This window comes from Bos javanicus, chromosome X, assembly GCF_032452875.1.
Source record: "Bos javanicus breed banteng chromosome X, ARS-OSU_banteng_1.0, whole genome shotgun sequence".
NCBI classification, from domain to species: domain Eukaryota; kingdom Metazoa; phylum Chordata; class Mammalia; order Artiodactyla; family Bovidae; genus Bos; species Bos javanicus.
The window spans coordinates 124,930,446-124,954,657 of record NC_083897.1 but is presented as its reverse complement, the minus strand read 5'-3'; the positions used below and the strand labels follow the sequence as shown (position 1 = coordinate 124,954,657).

Genomic DNA, 24,212 nt, shown 5'->3' with positions numbered 1-24,212 from the left:
CACAATCACTTTCGTGTTGCCTAAGGCTGCTTTCAAGCTAGAAGGCAGAGTTGAGTAGTTGTGACAGAGACGGTGTCCCCACAAAGCCAAAAACATTGACTAACTGAACTGTTACAGAAAAAGTTTACTGACCCCTGTTCTAGAAGTTTTATTAGACCCTAAAAGTTTGCTGTGAGCCGCTAACATGGCCCAAGAGAGATCAGTGGTTCAAAGTTGGAGCAACTGATCCCCATCTACAGTGACTCACTACTGTGGCCCTGACTCCCCAACAACTCTCATTTCAGGCTCTCTCTGGTCACTAAAATATCACGTCCTTCTCCGCTGGGAAAGATGCTGAAAGGGGATGCACAGAGGGCTGCATGTAGGAGAGAAAAGAAGGATGTAGTGAGCTAATGTCCTTACCAATATGGTCTAGACGATGCTTCTCACACTGTAACATGCATTTCTATTACCCAGAGATCTTGTCAAAATGCAGAGTCTGATTTAAGGGGGCCTGAGGTGGGGCTTGAGATTCTGCATTTCTCTCTAGCTTCCAAGTGATGCTGGTGCTCTTGGTCCACACCACACTCTGAGTGGTCAGGACCTTCTCTACCCTTGCCTGTCCCACTGACCTGGTCCCATTTTCATCTTTGAATTTCTGGAATACCCATAAATACGTTATTAGGTAGTGATGGTTGGCTTATATATTAGATCTTCTTATTTCATCTTCTTACCTCATGCTTTATATGTCTTATCAGAAATAGTGTTTTCTAGAACTGGGATAATAAGTCTCTCCTCCATTAACCGAATCATGAAATGGACTAAGTTTGCCTTCACTCCCTGATCCTCTTGTCTTTTCTGATCCCCTAGTTTCATAGGGGCCCCAGGCAGAAGCCTCTTAAGGCTTCCTACTCTCTTTTTATTCCTGGCGTGGATCCTCCATTCTAGTTCCTTCCATGACTCTTGGGCCTCCAGGAGGCCCTTCTGTGCTCCCATGTGATGAACACTGAGTCCTAAAGAATGTTGGGGAGCAAGCACGCCAGCTTCCTCATTTGGCTGGCAAGCACACCAGGACCTAGAGAATTGGGGTGAGGCTCCCCAGGTAACCAAGCAGAGACCAGGAAGCCAAGGCCGCCAACTTTCAGCTCTCCAACTTTACTCTCTCAGCCCTCTTCTTCTATCCCAGAAGAGTCCATCAGATGGCCTAAAAAGTTGCCAACAGTGAAATGGTCTCTGAACATCAGGGTACAGATATGTCACACTCCCCAGTAATGTACTTGTGGTGAAACAGGATCTTTCTGAAGTGATTCTAATGGTCATGACTGTAGATTTCATGATGGGCTCCCTGGGGACAATAGCTTTGAATCTCTGGGCCTTTTTCCACCCCCACATCTTCATTGAGAGGGATTGCTTACCTGGCTTCTTATGTTAGAATGAGAAATTGTGGTAAAATTCACATAAAATTAAAAAGTGAGCAATTCAGTGGCATTTAGTACATCCACAGTATTGTGCAACCATTGCATCTGTCTAGTTCCAGAACGTTTCATCACCCCCAAGGGCAACCTCATACACACACGCATTTACGTCCCATTCTTCCATACTCCCAGCCCCTCGCAACCAGCAGTCAGTTTACTGTCTCTGTGGATTCGCCTGTTCTGGACATTTTGTGTAAATAGAATCATACAGTACATGGCCTTTTATGACTGCCTATTTGAGGTTCATCCAAGTTGTACCATATATCAGTTCTTCATTCCTTTTCATGGTGGAATAATATTCTGTTGTATGCATAAACCACAAATTCTTACTTTCAACCACTGATGGACATTGGGGTTGTCTTCACCTTTTCACTATTCTGAACAGTGCTGCTGTGAGCACTGCTGTTTAAGTATCTGTTTGAACCCCTGTTTTCAGTTCTTCTTGGTCATATACTTCAGTGTGGAATTGCTGGGTCATATGGTAATTCTGTGTTTAACTTTTTGAGGCTCCGCATTTCATTTGAGCGGTTTTACAATTCTCCCATTCTGTCCCACTGTTTCACAATAAGGACAAATGAAATAATCAAGCAATGGAGAAATATCTCACTATTTATCTATACCTGTCCCTCATCAAATGCTTTTAGCCAAATGAATATATTTCATTTTATATTATTTATCTTCCCAGTCCACAACTTAATGAAGGAGTTTCTGAAGGACCAGGGATTTGTCCCAAGTCAGCAAGCAGGGAAGTGGATGAGGGAACACACAAATCCTGGATAACCGTCAAATTGCCTGTGAATAGTTCAGAATCGAGGTGGGTTTCTTGGGCATGGGACATGTTTTGACATGTTTTGTCATGCAGGGCCTTGCATGCAGAAGGAACCCACACTTGGTTTATTTACGGGCTCTGTCTCTGTCTTGACAATCTTGATAATTTTTGAACAAGGAGCCCTACATTTTCATTTTGGTACTGGACCCCATAAATTATGTAGATGGTCCTATAAAGGACTGCAAGTCTCTCAGGTGGTTGCCAGAGAAGCAGGGGATGGGAGGAGGGGAGAAATAGATGAGGGAGATTAAGAGCTACAAACTTCCAGTTACAAATTGAATGAGTCACGGGATTAAGCTTACAGCATGGGGAATATAGTCAATTACATTGTAATAGAAATGGCAACCCACTCCAGTATTCTTGCCTGGAGAATTCCATGGACAGAGGAGCCTGGCAGGCTTTAGTCCATGGGGTTGCAGAGTCAGACACGACTGAGCAACTATCACTCACTCACTAATATTTTGTATGGTGACTGATGGTAACTTGACTTATCATGGTGATTTTTTGGAATGTATATAAATACTGAAACCCTATGTTACACACCTAGAACATAGTGTTGTAGGTCAGTTATATTTCAACTAAAAAAAAATGTAGACACTGGAAAGAAATGCATCAGAATACTAATGGTGATTGTCTCTGGGGGTGTGGAGATTGTGGGTGATTGTTATTTTTTACATGACACTTTTATGTCTTTCTAGTTGTCTGCCGTGAACACATATTGCTTCTGAAATTAGAAAGAAGACAGTTGTTGTTTAGTTGCTAAGTTGTGTCTGACTCTGCAACCCCATGGATTGCAGCACACCAAGAAAATAATAATGTCATTAAAAAAAAAGAATTGATAGTTTCCATCTTATATAAATCCTGCACCCTAGACAACAAATTCTAACATCTTAAACAAATTCTAAAATGGGAATAAAAAAGATATGACTGTCACTCCAGGTGGAGGCATTCCAAACGTGGGTGGGTACTAAGTAGAAGGGTGATAAAATGGCTCAATGATATTTAGAAACACAGACAACAGACCAAAGCCAGACAGTTTCCACAAATGAATTTGCTGCGTCAACTCTTGTTGGCCTGAGAAACAAACTCAAAAAAACCTTTGTAGGAACCTGAGCCCAAAAAAGGATGAACAGAGAACACATTCCCTCTGTTGTGTTAGTCACTCAGTCGTGTTGGACTCTTTGCAACCCCACGGACTATAGCCCACCAGGCTCCTCTGTCCATGGGATGCCCTAGCCAAGAATACTGGAGTGGGTTGCTATTTCCTCCTCCAGAAGATCTTCCCCACCCAGGAATCAAACCTGGATCTCCTGTATAGCAGGCAGATTCTTTACCATTTAAGCCACCAGGGATTCCCTCTGCTCTCCAGGAAAAGGTGGGGAGGTTTCTATTCTTTTGCCTTCAAGAAGAACTGAGCAATGCCCCACGGGGTTGGAAGGGCCTGGTAAAGTTGAGAGCAGAATCCAGCCTCAAGAGATGAGCTTTATAGAAAACAGAATAGTTTGGCAGTAGGCTGCTAAGCCTTTCCATTATGTTTTGGCTGCAGAAGTGATCAGCCTTCATGGGCTCAAAGAAAAATTAATGTGTGTCTGATAAGCCTAAACTTGCCCTGCCCTTTCTAGTAGAAGCAGAGGAGGGCCGGGTTTTTTCCTAAGGGTAAACAGGTTTCAAATTCAGGATGGAATCCCAACTGGCCAAAAAGCTGATAGGGCCTCCCTTATCTGCTGCATCTGCTGGCTCTTAACAACCTTTTGCAATTGCTCAATTATGACGTGTCAAAAGAAATCTTGCCAAGAGCACCCTTTTCCCAAGCTTTCCTTAGTTAAAACAGTCTGCACAAGACTAAGAGTGAATAGCTGGCCGCCTCTGTATTTACTCCAAGTGGGTAAGGAAGGTTTCCTAGGAGGAAGATCTTTCAGGGGAATGGTTGGCTAAGTGGTTCTGTCCAGAGGCCTTCCAACAAACCAGATGAGCTGTGACGTGATTATGGAGTTCCGTGGTGTGTTTCAAGGAGAACTCATAAATGGTAGTTAGGCATCAGGCAGCCATTTGGGGTGAACCCTGTTTCAGGAGGCCACCTCATGCGAAGAGTTGACTCTTTAGAGTCAACTTTGGCCACCTCATGCGAAGAGTTGACTCATTGGAAAAGACTCTGATGCTGGGAGGGATTGGGGGCAGGAGGAGAAGGGGACGACAGAGGATGAGATGGCTGGATGGCATCACTGACTCCATGAACATGAATCTGAGTGAACTCCGGGAGATGGTGATGGACAGGGAGGCCTGGCGTGCTGCAATTCATGGGGTCACGAAGAGTCGGACACGACTGAGTGACTGAACCGAACTGAACTGATCTGTTTCAGGAGAATCCAAGCTGGATACCAAAAGCAGAAAGACTCACTTTTATAGGGAAAGATGAGTGGAGGGGAGTATTTTGGTGATAGTAAAAAATATATTTGCAGTTCTTATAATGAGTTTTCTTATATATTTCCTATAACCTCTATCTACAGCCCTGATTTGCCTTTACAGTTCATTGCCTGAGTTTTTTGTTTTTGTTTTTATTTTTTTAAAGCTTAAGGTAGAAATAACAGGGGCAGGCTCACCTATAGTTCATAATTTTGTCAAGTTTTGTGAGAGGGAGATCCTGTAATATGTTTATCCTCCATTCTTTTAACCTCCACGGCACAAGTTTGGGCTGTTTTCACACAATCTTTTGTTATTCAATTGCTAGGTCATGTCTGACTCTGCGACCCCATGGACTGCAGCATGCCAGGCTTCCCTGTCCTTCAGTATCTCTCAGAGTTAGCTTAAACTCATGTCCATTGAGTCCGTGATGCCATCCAAGACTGCAGCACAAAAGGCCCATCCTGTATCTTTGCATGAGTAATCCACTCCTCAGGTTTTTCCAATGGTATTGATTCTGACCTGCCTGGAATTACTTGAGTTTGATTCTGTTGGAAGGTAAAGTGACACTAGAGTAGCTTTTCTACTTCTCTTTCTCCCTCCTTGAGGGCATGTATCTCATTATATTGACTGTTGTGTTCACAGGGCCCTGTACAAAGCTTAGCATACAGTTAGTGCTTAATAAATGTTTCCTGACTTACCATTGGATTAAGTAAGCAGACAGAGACCCTTTCAAGATCTTTCATAACCCAGTAACTATAGCATCATGGTTCAGAGCAGAGATTATAGAACCAGTTTACTTGGTTTTGTGTCCTAATTCTGTCTCTTCCTACTTGTGACTCTGGTGAAGTTTCTTAACCTCTTATGCCTCAGTTTCAGCATCTTTAAACTGGGTATACTAATAAAATCTATCTTGCAAAGCTATGGGGATTAAATGAGTTAAAACTGACAACAATGCCTGGAAAATTGTAGGCACTCAACTGTTGTTAGCTCCATTATTTACAAAAATGTCCTGATGGCTCACTTCCATGTTCTCCAGCTTTATTCTGTCCCCACTGTTTCCCAACCAAGTAATCTTTCAGTGAAATACTTTCCTATAATAAATCAGGATGTATGCCCTCATCTCTCTTGAGACAGCTGCATTTTGTAGGAGCCAGTGTCTCCAGATATACCCTTGATGAGGTGTGCATGCTAAGTCACTTCAGTCATGTCTAATTCAGTGCGACCATATGGACTGCAGCCCTACAGGCTCCTCTGTCCATGGAATTCTCCAGGCAAGAATACTAGAGTAGGTTGCCATACCCTCCTCTGGGGGAATCTTCTCAACCCACGGATTAAATCTGTGTCTCTTATGTCTCCTGCATTAGCAGACAGGTTCTTTACCAATGCTTAATAGATATCCAACTGGCAAAAAAGGGAAGGGGAAGATGGTCTTTGGCAGCCATTTGAAGCTCTTAGGGACTTAGGGATTTATATTTAATACATTTGATGAATCCTTTTCAGTTATCCAACCTAAGAAGGATTTGCTTATGCATGGCTTTGCTTGAATGGCTTTGGTTGATAGCCTGTATTTTCCATTAATTCTAAATTTTAAGATGGGAACCAAGTCAGAAGAGTGAGCTCAAGCCCTTTGACAATACATTTCCTCACATCCCCATCACTTCCGAAAATGTCTGCACATGTTTCTTGTGGGAAGTTTGAGAAATTATAAATATGCCAAGTGCATCTTGACCCATTCTTCCAAGCATATCTCTTAGGCTGCTGCTGCTGCTGCTGCTAAGTTGCTTCAGTCGTGTCCACCTCTGTGCGACCCCATAGACGGCAGCCCACCAGGCTCCCCCATCCCTGGGATTCTCCAGGCAAGAACACTGGAGTGGGTTGCCATTTCCTTCTCCAATGCATGAAAGTGAAAAGTGAAAGTGAAGTCGCTTAGTCGTGCCAAAACTCTTAGCGACCCCATGGACTGCGGAAAGTCTAACTCTGATTGTACTTGACATCCAGGGGAGAAGGACCTGGCAGTGAGCTGACACCTACCAATGCAACCCAGATCTGGAAGCTGGCAGAGGAGAGGCCGAGACCCGGGTGGTGAGTGTTTATAGCTTAAACTTCTTACTGGTTTTTGAAACAGACATTTGTTGGTTTGTACACCCTGCCAGCAGTGGTCACCCCTGAACTCCATCCACCAACACCAGCTCATCTCCGTGGTTTACCATTTACTTCTTTCTTCACATGTTATCAGACTCCACAAACAGCGATCAGGTAGCACTAAACGAGGGCAGGAAGGAAAAAGAAGCAGTATGTACAAAATGGTTCACATTGTGGAAGAAAAAAGCAAATCCTACTGGGGTGTAAACTGGAGGAAAAGACTAAAAATTAGCAGAGATTACAACAGGGGTTTAATGTGTAGCTGATTTTTATTTTGTTTGTTATGCACATCTGTATTTTCTTTAAATATCTGTAAAATACTTCTACTTGAATCACATAAAAAGGAATTAAGTTCTATTTAGAAAGCTCTCCATGTGATATGGGAGAACTGGTTTGTCTAGCATCCCTTGGAGCCAGTTTCCAGCCACACATACCAGGCAGTATCTGGTGGGGAGAAACCCCATCACCTCTCAGTCAGGCATGCTCACAAGGACTTGTTGGGCATCTGTACATCAAACTCCACTCTTAAGAGTTCTGCCCCTGTACTTGCTGGTAATTTCCTGAGAATGCATCCCCAGCCCTCCCCTGTCAACCTCCTTGAGAGATGGAGGCTGAGCCGCATCTGAAGCTTGGAGCAGAACGTCCCAGGAAGGAAGCTGTGTGCTTCCAGCACCCCCGTTCTGCCCATTCCCAGGGCCCTAGGGAACCCCAGAAGGTCAGACTGACCCCCGTGGTACAGGGGCACCGATCAGAGCCTGCCTTCTGCAAATGATTGCACTTTGCTGGTTAGTTTTAGCTTGATAGGTCAATAACGGGGGGCATCCATGTGGTCATGAACCACCATGATTTCCTTTCTTCAAGATGGTTATGATTTCACAAAAGCTACCTCTTGGGATGGAAGGTTAGACTTGCTGCAGACATTTTACTTTCTTATGAACCTGTGTCTTTGTCTTTTACTTTGGGGAAAGGTGGGCTACAGTGCAGCTTATTTTTGAAGCTCCAATGTGGAAGACAAGAGTTAAAATTTCAGTATCTGTTGAGCATCCATAGAAACTGTGAGTCAGAGACAGAGCCATTTGAACAAATGCTATGATTTACCAAAATATGGCTTTCAAGGGATTATTATTATTACCTGTATAACCAAAACTAAATCCCTATCCAGAGAGAGGGATTCCATTTACTCCATAGACTTCTGACCTGGCCTAAGAGCTCTTCCCCATCAGCTCCAATGCAATTTGCCATTATTTCTTGTCTAGCCTTCTGTCCTACAACCTCCAAGATCTCTCTTGGACTAAAGCAACGGTATACGTGTCTTATCTTCCCTGTTCAACTAGAGCTCATCAGGGCAAGGGTCAGCTCTGCTATATTTTCAGAAAGTCTACACCGCCTGTTTCACCTCCTGGCACACTCTCATAGCTCCATTCCTTATCAGCAAACACATGAATTTTAAATCTATCTGTTGGCCACTATTTCATTCATTCAGTCGGTCATTCAGTATATTTTTTTTTGAGCATAGCTATAAGCCAGTCATGTTCAAGGTGTTGGGGACACAAACTAAAGGTGATCAGATGAAATCTGACCCTTTGGAAACTCGTATTCTATTGGGTTTGACTGATTACTGCGCACATGTTGAATTTCTTCTAGTTGCTGATCTTTGGTGGTTCATCTGAAAGGAGGAGGATACTTTTTGGTGGCTTTTCCTTTCTCTAAGAATGTGACCCAGAGGGATGGTACAGGGAGGGAGGAGGGAGGGGTGTTCAGGATGGAGAACACATGTATACCTGTGGCGGATTCATGTTGATATATGGCAAAACCAATACAATATTGTAAAGTAATTAATATCCAATTAAAATAAATAAGTTTATATATTTTTAAAAAAGAATGTGATCAGGATCAGGAAACAGATAAAGTCTTAAAGAAGACAAGTAATTTCAGTTTTGGCCCAGAACCTCAAGAGGCTAAAGACAATGCCCAGAAAGATCACTCATGGAGGAATTGGTGTGATGTGGAGGGGATGGAACAAAAGGTGGTGGCTGGCCTGTGTAAGAACAACTTCAATCATCTCCCTCCTTTCCCTCATGGTCTTCAAGTCGAGAATTTGGGGACTCTTTGACCCAGAGAAAATGAGGAGCTAGAATGAAGGGGATGGTAGATGGCCACTGCAAAGGTGTCAAGAAGCCTAAAAAGGATGTAGGATGAGGAAGCCAGCTACAGGACCTGGGGCTGGAGTTGGGAGCAAAGAGAGGAGACGACCCAGGAAGAGAGGGATGATGTGCTGGCCTTGCTATGGGATGTGTGATGGAGCCCTGGGATCTTTTGTTTAGATATTAAAGGCCAGCCTGGGCCTAGAAGACTGTGCTGCGTGGGGAGTTCAGATTGCTCTGTAGTTGTGACCTTCTCTTCTGGTCAGAAGAGCAGTTCATTGGCAGATTTTTAGAGAATTCCCAACAGGTTTATTGGGTTGATCTTTGTTTTGCCACACTTTCCACAAATTCAAGAACTTTAAAAGATCCCTGGAAATTTGAGGGTCTCATTTAAAAGCCATTCACTCATACTTGGAAACAAACTTTCCCAAAATGAAAAATAGACAGGATATATGACGGAGCTGATGTCATGTAACTCTCTGAACCAATTCCCGTAATTTTGTGAAACTGTTTGCAAGATACGTTATTTGCAGCGGCCTCATGGGTCTCAGCAACCCACTATTTTCTGATGAGATCTAGAACTAATCCCAGGAAAAGGCTTTTTAAGCACATGGTTTTGACATGTTCCTTGCCTACCAAGAAGAAAGTGTTATCCACAGAGAAATGCTGCTTTAGTGAGAAGCTGATTTATCAGCAATCTATTTGCATCCACTGTCTTGTGCACATAAAAAATGAGTGACACCGATCAAAACTCCCAGCAGTGGGGGCAAGTGAAGGGTGGATCCTGCTGCTCTCCCTTCCAGCCTCTACCTAACCCCTCCATCCCCACCCGCGAAAGAGCAGCTAAACCCTAGGGAAGCCCAGTTTTCACTGAAGAGACATATTCACTTTCATCAGAGCAAACTCCCACTTTCCCCAAAAGACACACACCCCTGCACAGTGCTAGCTCTGAATTTAAACTTTGGGAAGGCAGATGCCAAAAGTGGCAAAATTTGCCCCAAATGGCAAATTTACTCTCCTCTGTGTCTGCCAAGAGTGAGGATGCAGAGGAAACTTGGAACCCCCAGACTACCTCCCCCAAAATGTAAACTTCTGTGAAAGAGATCGCTGTCTTCACAAGGACCACAGCAGGTCACCAACCATAGCAGCAACCGGTGGGTCAGCCACGTGCCCGTCCATCTTCCACGTGCGGTTTAGCCTCTACACCCCTTGGGCTTAACCTCTTCTCTTTGGAGGATAAAACACAAATTGGATAATGGAGAACAGTTAGCATCAGAGGATTTCATAAGCTTTTCATGCATTGGTTCTCCTAAAGCTGACTAGAAGACTAGAGAAGCTTCTCTTGTTATTACCCTTTAGCTCCTTACCTTGGTGCTCTATTTTGCTCCCTTAAAGCTTTTAATGGTCCCAGATAAGTCAGAGCTTTTACATTTCTGCCACTTTTTTGCAATCAGAGTCCTCTGCCTCCTAATCTAGGACTGAACGTGTCTAATGGCTCATTTAGTTGTGATCACTCTCTGCCGCACTTTCTCCCTGGCAGAGAGCTTTTCTGCACTGATGAGTTCCCAGACCAGCTCAGCTTCCAAAAGTTGCCATTGATCTCCTTAAGGATAGAAAAGGGGAATGACTTAGAGGTCAAGACAGAAAGCAGGCAATGCCAGAGCTAAAAACAGATGTCTAGGCCTTAGCAAACATAAAACCAAAAAATAAAACCCAAGCCCCATGCTGCTCTATTTCTGCCCTGCAGGTTCTTTTTTTTTTTTAATTGAAGTATAGTTGATTTTTCCAGGTGTCAGTTCAGTTCAGTCGCTCAGTCATGTCTGATTCTTTGCAACCCCATGGACTGCAGCATGCCAGGCTTCCCTGTCCATCACCAACTCCCGGAGCTTGCTCAAACTCATGTCCATTGAGTCAATGATGCCATCCAACCATCTCATTCTCTGTTATCCCCTTCTCCTCCCACCTTCAATCTTTCCCAGCATCAGGGTCTTTTCTAAGGAGTCAGTTCTTCATATCAAGTGGCCAAAGTTTTAGAGTTTCAGCTTCAGCATCAGTTCTTCCAATGAATATTCAGGACTGATTTCCTTTAGGATGGACTGGTTTGATCTCCTTGCAGTCCAGGGGACTCTCAAGACTCTTCTCCAACACCACAGTTCAAACACATCAATTCTTTGGCTCTCAGCTTTCTTTATGGTCCAACTCTCACATCCATACATGACCACTGGAAAAACCATAGCTTTGACTAGATGGACCTTTTTCAGGTGTAACAAAGCTATTATATACATGTGTATGTATATGTATGTATGTATGTATGTATATATAAAATCACACACAAACATATATAAACACACTTATATATTCTTTTCATATTATATTCTACTATATGTTATCACAAGATATTGAATATAGTTCCCTGTGCTATACAGCAGGTCTTCACTGATTATCTACTTTATACATAGTGGTATGTATATGTTAATCTCAAACTCCTAATTTATCCTCCCGCTACCACCCTTTTCCCTTTGGTAAGCATAAATTTGTTTTCTGTGTCTGTGAGTCTGTTTCTGTTGTGAAAATAAGTTCATTTTTATCTGCTTTCAGATTCCATGTATGAGTGATAGATCGTATTATGGTATTTGTCTCTATGTGTTTTACTTCACTTTAGCCTGACCATCTCTAGGTCCATCCATGTCTCTGCAAATCTCTGCCCTGCACATTCTGATCTGTGGTGAACCTGCCCCCTTTGGTGTCTCTGACTCAGCCCTGGAGTCCCTGTGAAGGCTGTTGGCACTTGTCCTTCCCATTGTACCTTTAAGCACCTTGCACCGTTTTCAATCTAGCACATTCCTCCTGGTTTTGTAACTGTCTACTCGTCTGTCACATCTAACATCTGGCACCTTCTCCTCTGGTCTGTGGTTTTTGTGCATGTTCTTAACTAGTGCCCAGTAAATGCCATCTACCCTTATTCCTACAGAACAGGGTTTGTTAACTTCAGTGTTAGTGACACATGGAGCCAGTTCATCCGTTGTGGTGGGTACTGTCCCATGCACTATAGGATGTTTAGCGGCAACCCTCACCTCTAACTCACTAGATGCTGGTAGCAACCCCAGTTCCCAACCTCCGCAAGTGGTGGTGATCGAAACCATCCCTGGGCGGGGAGAAGGGATGGTAAGATGGCCCTCCTTCCCCTGACGCTGAGAAGCCCTGCCCCAGAATAAGACTAAAAATGTGGGTGCAATGGTTTTGTCCATGTGGTCCTTAATCACATAGACTCTCCAAAGCAATCACATGCATGCATGTATGCTAAGTCACTCAGTTACAACTGCCCTTTATTTTTTCTTAAAGATGAAAACACCAATATTTCACCAATGCAGCCTTTAGGTCCTCCTTTAAAAAATATATTTTGTAATCATATTAAGGGCTTCCCTGGTGGCTCAGATAGTAAAATCCGTCTGCAATGCAGGAGACATGGGTTCGATCCTTGGATTGGGACGATCCCCTGGAGGAGGGCATGGCAACCCACTCCAGTATTCTTGCCTGGAGAATCCCATGGACAGAGGAGCCTGGTGGGCTATAGTCCACGGGGTCACAGAGAGTCGGATACGACTGAGCAACTAACAGTTTGATTTCACTTTCAACTATACTAAAGTCAAAGTAAAAAAAAAAAAAAAATCCCTGAGAGGTAACTTTACTCACAGGCACTCTAAGGTAATAATAAGAGTAGAGAGTGTGGACCCACTGCTTCAGTTTGAAATCCAGTTCTACCAGATACTATCTTTGTGATCTTAGGAGCATCACTTAACCTATCTGTGCTTCCTCAGCTAAATAATAACCCAATTGATCTAAATCATAATCTAGAATTAATAGTGTATGTTAGTCACTCAGTCATGTCCGACTCTTTGAGACCCCATGGACTGTAGCCTACTAGGCCCTCGGTCCATAGGATTTTCCATGCAAGCATACTAGAGTGGGTTGCCATTTCCTTCTCCTAGAATTAATAGTACCACTTACCAAAATAGGTTGTTGAAAGGGTTAATACTTGAGTTACTATTTGAAAAACTCTTAGGATAGTCCTCAGTGCAAAACAAGCAAGCTATTAGCCTAAAGCCAAGAAGTAGGGGGATTTTTAAGAGGTTTCCAAATGATGTTTGTTTAGAACCATCTGGAAGCTTAAAGTTTCTGTTGCCAGAGGGAACAGAATAGACCCTGAAAAATACACAAAATATCTATACCTGAAACATTTTCAAGCTAAATTGTAACGTTAGGGTCAGCTCTGTAAGTTTCTAGCTAAAGATTGTATCTTCCTTCAACTGTGAGAACTAACTTTTGTAAGTCTAAGACAGCTATCTCAATGGATAACCCAGGTCATCTCCTGGCACTTTGCATGGACCCCGGTCATCGGGTTCACACTTACCTACTAGAAGAAGTCACGGACCCCAGCTGGCCACAATTTTTGATAACACATTCAGGTTGGTTTGGGTATTCAGGGACTTTGCATCATTAATCTTCAGGGTACTTCTCTGTTTAAAGTTTTCTTCCTTTTGCATAGATTCAAAAGAAGAGTTTAAAACATGTTATACCTTTGGTCTCTCTGTGCAGTGGTTTTTTAAACTGTCCTTTGTGATTATAATTTCATATTCCCACTGGTCAGTATTGTATTTTATAGGCAGTGTAGTTCAGGGGTAAGACATAGCCTAGGGGCTCAAACTCCACTTCTGGGATGGAAGAGATGTACAACCCTGGGTGAAGCACTGAATTTCACCATGGCTCAGCTTCTGTATCTATAAGGTGAAATTGACAGGATTACTCTCATCAGACAGTTTTTGTGAGACTGAACTGAAAGCTCCATCTTCAGAAGTCAGCGCAGTGCAGAGCAGAACACGTGGTTGAGGTCTGGAGATGTTGGCCATTGACAAGATCTTGTCACCGTAGAGTACTTCATACTTTTTCAAGCAGGTTCAAGTTCATGATTTCACGTGAGTGAGAATATTGTTCAAAAATTAGGGGAAGGTGATTTTAGGCCCACTTGAGAGAGAAGATGACTGAGGCCACAAGACAGGAATTTGTCCAACACTGTAAGCTTCAGTCGTGTCCGACTCTGTGCAACCCCATAGATAGCAGCCCACCAGGCTCCCCTGTCCCTGGGATTCTCCAGGCAAGAACACTGGAGTGGGTTGCCATTTCCTTCTCCAGTGCATGAAAGTGAAAAGTGAAAGTGAAGTCGTTCAGTCGTGTCCGACTCTTCATGACCCCATGGACTGCAGCCTACCAGGCTCCTCCGTCCATGGGGTTTTCTAGGCAAGAGTACTGGAGTGGGGTGCCATTGCCTTCTGGCTACCAGTGAACTGTGTTTTTAGAGAAGACTCTTGAGAGTCCCTTGGGCAGTGAGGAGATCCAACCAGTCCATCCTAAAGGAAATCAGTCCTGAATATTCATTGGAAGGATTGATGCTGAAGCTACAACTCCAATACTTTGGCTGCCTGATGCAAAGAACTGACTCATTGGAAAAGACCCTGATGCTGGGAAAGACTGAAAGCGGGAGGAGAAGGGGACCACAGAGGATGAGATGGTTGGATGGCATCACCGACTCAATGGACATAAATTTGAGCAAGCTCCAGGAATTGGTGATGGATAGGGAAGCCTGGCGTGCTGCAGTCCATGGGGTCACAAAGAATCAGACACGACTGAGCAACTGAACTGAACCAGTGAATTAGCACCATTTGAACCTGAAACTGTATCTCTGCTCCCCCGGTGGCTATGATTAGTGCGTCTCAAAAATTCCCATATATTCAGATGATCTGGGAATCCCTTTCACATGCAGATCTGGGAGGGGGAGGGTTGAGATTCTGTATTTCCACAGAGCTACCAAAAGATTCTGATGCTGCTGGCCCATGGAACCCACCTGGAGGAGTGAAGGTCTATAACCACTTGCATTATCCTCTGGCATTTCTGATGCCTTGATGCTCATTTTCATTTGAATTCAAGGAAAGAAAAAAAAGCATGTGAAAGAATCACAAACCCTGCCATGAGGATAATCCCCAAAGTTACCATTCTCTCTGCATGGAAATTTGTTACCAAAATACCCATTGACCTTCATGGTATCAGTACAAACAGGGAACTCTAAACTTTGCCACGGCTCACAATCAGTAATAAAGTTCTGTACTCTGTTAGCTGTTCAGAAGTCCCACTGGGACCCACAAAAGTCCCTCCACTCCCTTCCCTTCATTTAACACCAGGCATCTCATTCCCAATGGGGCACTCCATCCAAAAGAACATTTCTCTTTCTTCTGAAAACTGATTGCTCCCTCTCTGCATATATTTGTTTTTCATTTACACAGATTCTTCAGCTATTTTTGGTTTGTTGTGTTACCTAGGTAACCTCAACCAGCTGAAATAAGAACTAATTCCAACTTTTGCATCAGATTTCAGACCACACCTGAGCTTTCCGCAGATCACATAACAAAGATTGACAAGGTTTGCAGGGAGGGCACTCTCTTTAATCGGAGATGGCTAGGGTATCATGAGAGCAGGTACAGATATACAGGACAGAGTCAAGTGCAGCTTATGAAAATCAACTCATGAACAAGACATTTTTCTCTCCTTTTTCCTCCATATTGGTGGGGTTTTTTTTGTTTTTTGGTACTTTTACTTTCAGATTAAGCTGGTCTTTAACATATTAGAGGAGCGATCAGGAAATGTTTTTGGTAAAGGGCCAGGTAGTAAATATTTTCTGCTTTGCAGACCATAAGGGTCTCTGTTGGAAGGATTCAACTCTGCCTTGTAGCTCAAAAGCAGCCAGGGACAAAATGTAAACCGTTGGGGAGGGCTGTGTTCCAAGTGGGGTTTCCCTGGTGGCTCAGATGGTAAAGAATCTGCCTGCAATGCAGGAGACTTGGATTTGATCCCTGGGTTGGGAAGATCCCCTGGGGGGAGAAATGGCAACCCACTCCAGTGTTCTTACCTGGAGAATCCCATGGACAGAGGAGTCTGGAGTGCTACAGTCCATGAGGTCACAAAGAGTTTCAAAGAGACTTCTTTCATGGATCTTTGAAGTTCTGATTGCAATTGATTTTCATGTGTCATAAAATGTTTTTATCCTTTTGACTTTTCTTTTCAACATTTAAAAATGTAAGAAGCTTTCTCTTCTCTCAGACTGAACAAACACAGGCTTTGGATCATGGGTCATACCTAGTTTGCCGAGCTCTTTGTGAGAGTTCTGTGAGCCCAGCCAAAGGCAACATTCTCATATATTGTAATGATAAAACTTCTATGTAAAATAGGCTTCCAGATTTCCTGCGCTTATGATGGTAGCTTTAAAGGAAACCAAAGCTGTGTTTTGGAAAGTCCTGTAAGTGGTCTGCAAATGTTTTTCCCCCTGAGCTTTCAGTATGTGATACACGCTCATTTTCTAGGGCTGTTTAGTTTGTGAATGTGAAACTATCCACTTCCTGTGTCAACTTCAAGTAGCTGAATTTCCCTATTTGTTTGAATTCCTTTAGTGGCCCCTCATCTTGTATTTATTTCTTTTATCTCCAAAGGCTGACCATAGTCATAATAAGAGTTTGGAAACATGAGCTGTCATTTTCTGCAAAGGAATATATTCTGAACGATTCCTTTCATGGAAACCTCCTAAACCATGTACTTTTATTCTAGTAATATTGATAATGAGGGCTCATTGTGAGGCTCTTTAAACCTTTGGTTCATACATGTAGCTACAAGAATGTAGTGGGGGGGTTTTTTCACGGGGAAATTCCATTCATGGCTCAGAAACCGATTTCCGTGTAGCATTTATCTTTAGAACTTGCATCTTAAGTGCACATGTGCTTTTTGAGATTACATGATTATTCTGACCCTCTGTTAGATATTCTAAGCTTACCTTTCTTTTGCATAGTCACCCAGCAGATTCCCTTCTACCGTCACCATGCACAGGCTCATTAACATCCACGACCTTGCTGTAGGAATTTCTCTGAACTTACCAAATTCATTTTCTCTAAACACCTCCTTTGTGTGGTCCTTCCCTTTGTAGCACTAACTTCAAATGAGATACATGGGCTCTTTGGTCTGAGATTCTACTTTTGAGGCTTCTGTAAACCATTACATAATAGTTCATCTGACAGATTGTAGATACAGAGTAAGTTTATTAACCAGACCATCTTTTTGTGACCTCATAAAATTAATTTATTTCTCCCAAAAGAGATTATTTGGGGAGAGGGTCAGTAAAAAAAAAAAAAAAAAAATCGGAATCATAACCACTTTGGGGCCAGATGTTGTATTCCATTAAAATCACAGTGACTTAGAGTCACTTCCAGTGGCCTGCACTCCTTCACGAGGTGGGGTGATGGGATGGAAGGGCACCAGCTTGCAGAACATGGGAGGATGCCCGCAGACCTGGCAGCCAGTACATCTAATGGTGGTGGTTTTTCAGTTGCTCAGTTGTGTCCGACTCTTTGTGACCCCATGAACCGCAGCACACCAGGCTCCCCTGTCCATCACCAACTCCCAGAGTCCACCCAAACCCATGTCCACTGAGTCGGTGATGCCATCCAACCATCTCATCCTCTGTTGTCCTCTTCTCCTCCTGCCCCCCAATCCCTCCCAGCATCAGGGTCTTTTCAAATGAGTCAGCTCTTTGCATCAGGTTGCTAAAGTATTGGATGTGATGGTGGGGAGGAGCACTGGTTGGCTCCTCTTCAGATAATTGGCTTGTGTCCTGTTGCACCTTTGACAGGAAGAGTGGGACATAAAGACTTTGTCAAAAGATTAAGAGAGAGAGTGAGGGTGAAGGCCGCAGCTGGGACCCCACTAAAGCACTCCACTCCAGCTTTCTGGCCTCCAACACCTGTGCTTCCATGGCTATGGGGCCATGCTCCCAAGAATTCAAACCCTGCCACAACACCCTACAGAATCAAGGACCTCCCTGGGTGGTCTGACAATAAAAGCAGAGAGTGTCCCAGAGGAAAGAAAAAATGGGCAGGAACTGAAAGTGAGCAAATCAGCAGTGTTTTAAGGGCCAAGCTCTTTGCTGTCTGTTTCACTGCCAGTTCATAAAATAGAAACAAAGGAGGTACATTCAGTTGGCAACATCTTTCTCGCTTTCAGTGACTCAGTGCTTTGAAAACAGTTGAATGAAATCGAAGCACAGCTATCTTCAAATATAGACATGCAATTTGGCCTTATGGGCTACAGTAGTTCAGAACTCCAGGCCCTTCAAATTCCTGCCCACGTGGCGATCATGCAGAAGAGCACCCCAATATCTCCCAATTAGCTGTGCTGCTGGGGGGAGGCAGGGACACACACAATGCAAAAGCCATTTCTCCTGAGCTCGGGGTGAGTTCTGTGGTGTCTGTTGCACAAGAGTTACCCTTCTAGTCTGATGAGGTTTTACTTAGGCTGATTTTAAATGTGCACATATTCCTTGCATCCACCTTCAGATGAAATTTATCCCAAACACAGAGCTCCCAGCACTGTTTCCTTGCACCTTGCACAACTTTCCACCTTCACAACACCGGTTAGCCGGTGAAATTCCTCCTCTGAAGACTGTGTCTGGGGAAACACGCATTTTCCCTGTTTGTTTTTCTCATTGTAGTAACCTTTATTCCCTGAGTGTGTCAGGCAAATTAGGAAACAGTACACAAGCATGTACAGAACCCTTTACTCACGTGCAGCGCTCGTCATCCTCAGTACTGTTGATTTCTTGGGCTGAATCATTCATGATGGGCACTGCCTCGAACCATGTCATGGTTATTGTTAATAACGCTGCAATGAACATAGAGTGCATGTATCTTTTCAAATGATGGTTTACTCTGGGTATATATCCAGAAGTGGGATTGCTGGATCATATGGAAGTTCTGCAGGGCTTTCTTGTTGGCTCAGATGGTAAGGAATCTGCCTGCAATGCAGGGGACCCGAGTTTGATCCCTGGGATGGGAAGATCCCCTGGAGAAGGGAATGGCCACCCACTCCAGTATTCTTACCTGGAGAATTCCATGGACAGAGGAGCCTGGTGGGCTACAATCCACGGAGTTGCAAAGAGTTGGCCATGACTGAGTGACTAACACTTTCACTTACACATGCTAGTTCTAGTTTTAGTTTTTAAAGAACCTCCATCCTATTCTCCATAGTGGTTGTACCAATTTACATTCGCACACACTAGATGCCAGAAATATCTCCTGCTCCTCCAGGTATGACAACCCAAGTTGTCTTCAGACATGGCCTGATGTCCCCTGGGGAGCGCAGTTGCTCCTAACTGCTTATCATTGCTCTTCTGTGTGGGAACTGTGGGGCGCACTGGACGGCTGATGCTGTTCCTTGTAGCGTGGCTCAGTGTGAGACACGAGTCACTCTTCTCCTGACTTCTGATATGCAGGCAGGACAGGCAGCCATTTGAGCTCCACGAGGAAAGTGTTCCTGCTTTATGCCTAGCTCCTAACCTAGTCAAAACAATGTAGATGCTCAATGAAACTGACAAATTGAGTTAGATTTCCCTTTACCCTGCTAACTGTTTCCCCTTCTCATTCTGCATGTGAAGTCCAGGCTGGTGACTCCCTCAGCCTGGACTCTGGAAGAAGAAACCACTTGGGTGTTGGGTCCCAAGTCCTAGGCAGTTTCAGATCTCTGTTTCCTTTTTGTAAACACCAGATCTCAACTCCAGGGCACCCCAAGAATCTTGCTTACAGTGTTTGTTTGAATGAATATCTCTGTGCTGAGTAAGGCTAATTTTCTCACATTTTCTTTATCAATAAAGTTTCTTCAACTTTCTCCTTGATCCCAACTCTTCACCATCTATCTGTGGCCTTCACTGGCCATCAGTGACCTCCAAGTCTCTGTTTCAGCTCCTCAGATCCCCGCCACTCGGGAAGTCCCCTTTCTGGCCCTCCATCCCTGGCCTTGTCTCATCACAGATTCATGAACAGTTGAGACCAGAGGCTCTTAAGGTAGAGCTCATGGGTGGAACTTAGGGAATCAGTTAGTCTCTGAATTCTCAGCTGACCCTTTGAATGTGGACATTTAAACCCTTCATGTGCAGAATGTCTGTGACCTTCACTGCATATCCAGAGGGATTTAGGACAGTCAAAAATCTGCAGATCTGTGACTCCAGACCCTGGCCCAGAGAAGAGATCCTTTAAACCAGTTAGTGGCTCATACTCTATACATGATTTTTTTTTTTATTGGAGTATAGTTGATTTATAATGCTGTGTTTCCTTTGCACAGCAAAGTGAATCAGTTATATGTATACATATATGTATCATATGTATGTACTTTTTAATATACAAATCAGTCATATCCAGTCATATGTACATACTCTTTTTTAGATTTCTTTCCCATTTAGGTCACCACAGAGCACTGAGCTGAGTTCCTTATGCTATAGAGTAGGTTCTCATTAGTTGTCTACTTTATTCATAGTAGTGCATATGTGTCAATCCCAATCTCCCAATTCATCCCATCTCCCCATCCCCCCACACATGTGATCTTCAGGGAAGAGACTATTTCATTGTCTCAACAAATGGAGATTGAGGACTACTATATACTAGGCAAAGAGTTGGACAAGACTGAGCAACTGAACTGAACTGAATATACTAGGCACTGGGCTAGGTATTATGGGCTTCCCAAGCGGTGCAGTGGTTAAGACTTCTCTTGCCAAGGCAGGAGATGCAAGAGATGCAGATTCGATCCCCAGGTCAAACTGGCAAGCCAGTTGGTCTAAATGGCAACCCAGAAGTCCTATGGACAGAGGAGCCTGGTGGGCTACACAGTCCATGAGGTCGCAAAAGAGTCAGACATGACTCAGCAACAGCACACACACATGCATGGGCTAGGTATTAGAGATACAGCAGAAGCAAGAGAGAAGTAGATCCTCCCCTCATGAAGGGTACACCATTGGGATGAGCCAGCTTAAGGAGAAGACAAGGAGGGCTAGCACGCAACTCCGAATGCAACCAGTGTCTCTGGTCATTTCGGAAAACAGAACACAAAATCTGTGCTGTGTGGAAGTTTCACAATGAGAGAATCCTTCCGTGGGTCTTTATAGGGCCAAAGCATTATTAACCAGAAGCAAGTATCATAAGAAATATGGAGTCTAAGAAACCAAATGGACAGACAGGCATGTAAACCTTTTGTATTGGGAAAAACTTACGAAGACTTTTGGTCCAGTGTGAAACAAGTGTTAAGCTACAACATTTCTTAGGAAAGTTTAAAGGAAATTTGAAGACTTTATTGAAGTACAAATTCGATTAGAACAGAGAAGGCTTCCATAATAACACAGTGTATTTTGTTTTGTTTTTACCCTTTCATCTTAAAGTTCTAGAAAAAAAAGAGGGCGGAGGCTGTTAGGAGATTTTGGTGAATGGTAAGGTCTCCAAAAAGCCTGGAGTGTTTTGGTCTAACAGCTCTTGGTGACTTCATTCCACATGGGAGGTAGGTGGCTGTGGAAAAATGATGTTGATCATTATTTTTCATGATTGAGTCATATAAAGAATGATATTGCAAAAGGAGTCAGAAGTTGTGCCAGAGATGATTATGTAATTGATTGTCCCATTTTAAGAAAAATATGGTCAAAAGCCATTTCACAACCAGATTTTGATTTTTCAGTATATTATGCCTTAGGGAATATGTAACAAGGCACACAGCCATCTCATCCTGCCCATTAATTTTTTAAGAGAATATTGTTTAAGAAGAAGACAACACAGAGCACAATTATTATGTCCTAGATCAGAAAGGTAAACAAAAAAACTAACATGGTTATTTCAATTTTAAAAAGCCTTAAAAGGACTTCCCTGGTGGTCCAGTGGTTTAGAATCCATTCTCCCATTGCAGGGGACACAAATTCGATCCCTGGTGAGGATCAGATCCTGCATGCCATGTGGTGCCAGCAGGAAAAAAAAAAAAAAAAGCCTTAGAAAAGAGGAAAATCTCCTGTCTCTAGACAAGAGAAGAAAATATTCAACAGGAATATGTGGGAATATTACTTTATGAGGCAGACAAGAGATTTATAAAGTTTCCATGAGAATCATATGGTATACTTGAAAGTGGTTTGATTTTCCAAAAATTCTCAAAATTTATGAATGATAGTATTTGTAAAGATTTTCAAATCTCCTTATTGGGGCAAGAGATATCTTATGGAACTGAGAAAATTTAGCCTGAGCCCTCTAATTCACCACTGAGGACTCAGAAAGAATGGAATAAGCACCAGAAAACTGAAGGTCAAACTTTGGATTCTGAATACCTTTGACCAGTGAATAAGAGTCTAACACAGTTATTGAAGGTTTGATTTCTGAGCTCTTAATAGAAAAGCCAGTTGTCATCGGCATCCAGCGACGACCTCTTGGAAGGAATAATGTCAGATCAATCGAGTGTCTTTAAAAATTTTTTTAATTAAAATTTATCTCAATGTTTATTTATCTTTAATTTCTTCTTTTAATTAGACCACAAGGCTTCCCTTGTGGCTCAGATGGTAAAGCGTCTGCCTACAATGCAGGAGACCCGGGTTTGATCCCTGGGTTGGGAAGTTCCCCTGGAGAAGGAAATGGCAGCCCACTCCAGTATTCTTGCCTGGAAAATCCCATGGACGGAGGAGCCCGGTAGGCTACAGTCCATGGGGTTGCAGAGTCGGAACTCACCATTGAGGACTCAGAAAGAATAGAATAAGCACCAGAAAACTGAAGGTCAAACTTTGGATTCTGAATACCTTTGACCAGTGGATAAGAGTCTAACACAATTATTGAAGGTTTGATTTCTGAGCTCTTAATAGAAAAGCCAGTTGTCATCGGCATCCAGCGACGACCCCTTGGAAGGAATAATGTCAGATCAATCTAGTGTCTTAAAAATTTTTTTTAATTAAAATTTCTCAATGTTTATTTATCTTTAATTTCTTCTTTTAATTAAATTAATTAATTAATTTAAAATGTTTAATTTAATTTTTTATATTGGTGTTTAGTTGATTTACAATGTTGTGTTAGTTTCAGGTGTACAGCAAAGTCATTCAGTTATATATATACATATTTTCATTCTTTTTCAGATTCTTTTCCCATATAGGTTATTACAGAATATTGAGTAGAGTCCCCTGTGCTATATAGTAGGTCCCTGTTGATTATATATTTTATATATAATAGTGTATATATGTTAATCCCAAACTCCTAATTTATTCCCCCCCAACCCACCTTTACCCTTTGGTAGCCACAAGTTTGTTTTCTATGTCTGTGAGTCTGTTACTATTTTGTAAATGAGTTCTTATATCGTATTTTTAGAGTCCACATATAAGTGATATCATATTTGTCTTTCTCTCTCTGAATTACCTCACTTAATATGATAATCTCTAGGTCCATCCATGTTGTTGCAAATGGCATTATTTCATTCTTTTTTATGGCCAAGTAATATTACATTTATTTACCAGATCTTTATCCATTCCTCTGTTGATGGACATGTAGGTTGCTTCCATGTCTTGGCTATTGTAATTAATGCTGCAATCAACATTAGGGTACATGTATCTTTTCAAATTGTGTTTTGTCTGGATATATGCCCAGGAGTGGAATTGCCACTCATACATCATATGGTAATTCTAGGCTTCTCAGGTGGCTTAGTGGTAAAGAATCTGCCTGCCAATGCAGGAGATGGAAGAGACATGGGTTCAATCCCTGGGTCAGCAAGATCCCCTGGAGAAGGAGATGGCAACCCATCCCAATATTCTGTCCTGTAAAATCCTATGGACAGAGGAGCCTGGCAGGCTACAATCCACTGGGTGGCAAAGAGTCGGAGGTAACTGAGTACACACATACATGGATGGATGGTGGTTCTATTTTTAGTTTTTTAAGGAGCCTCCATACTATTCTCCATAGTCATTGTACCAGTTTACATTCCCACCAACAGTGTAGTAATTTCTTGTTGTTGTTGTTATTTTTTAAATTTATATATCAAAAATTTTTTATAGTATCTTTTAAAAATAAGTTACTACACTGGTGGGCCAGTGATATGAGAACATTAGGGAAAAGACAGATTAATCCATTGCCTTAGAACAGACACAATTTAGATTCTCTGCCGTATATGTGACTTCCTACCACTTGGCATGTAAGACTATAACATACTACACAAACTATTACTTGTAGTGAGAGAGAAAAGAAGGCCCTGTATTAAGCAACACCAATGACTTAAAGAAATGTGGTTATGTGTATAGTTCATAGTATTTTTCTTTGAGGGAGAGGCAAAATATTTGAGAATCTAGAATATGACAGAGACAGTCAATGGATTGCA

At 42.7% G+C, this 24,212-nt stretch overlaps 1 long non-coding RNA gene across 1 annotated transcript in view; it reads left to right on the top strand.

Annotated features, from left to right (window-relative positions):
* The window catches only part of LOC133242000 (uncharacterized), a 146,400-nt gene that overhangs the window by 19,450 nt on the left and 102,738 nt on the right, over positions 1–24,212 (top strand). The window contains exon 2 of the long non-coding RNA XR_009734749.1: positions 6,685–6,768. This is a non-coding gene — a long non-coding RNA (uncharacterized LOC133242000). The remainder of the gene's footprint in view (positions 1–6,684; positions 6,769–24,212) is intronic.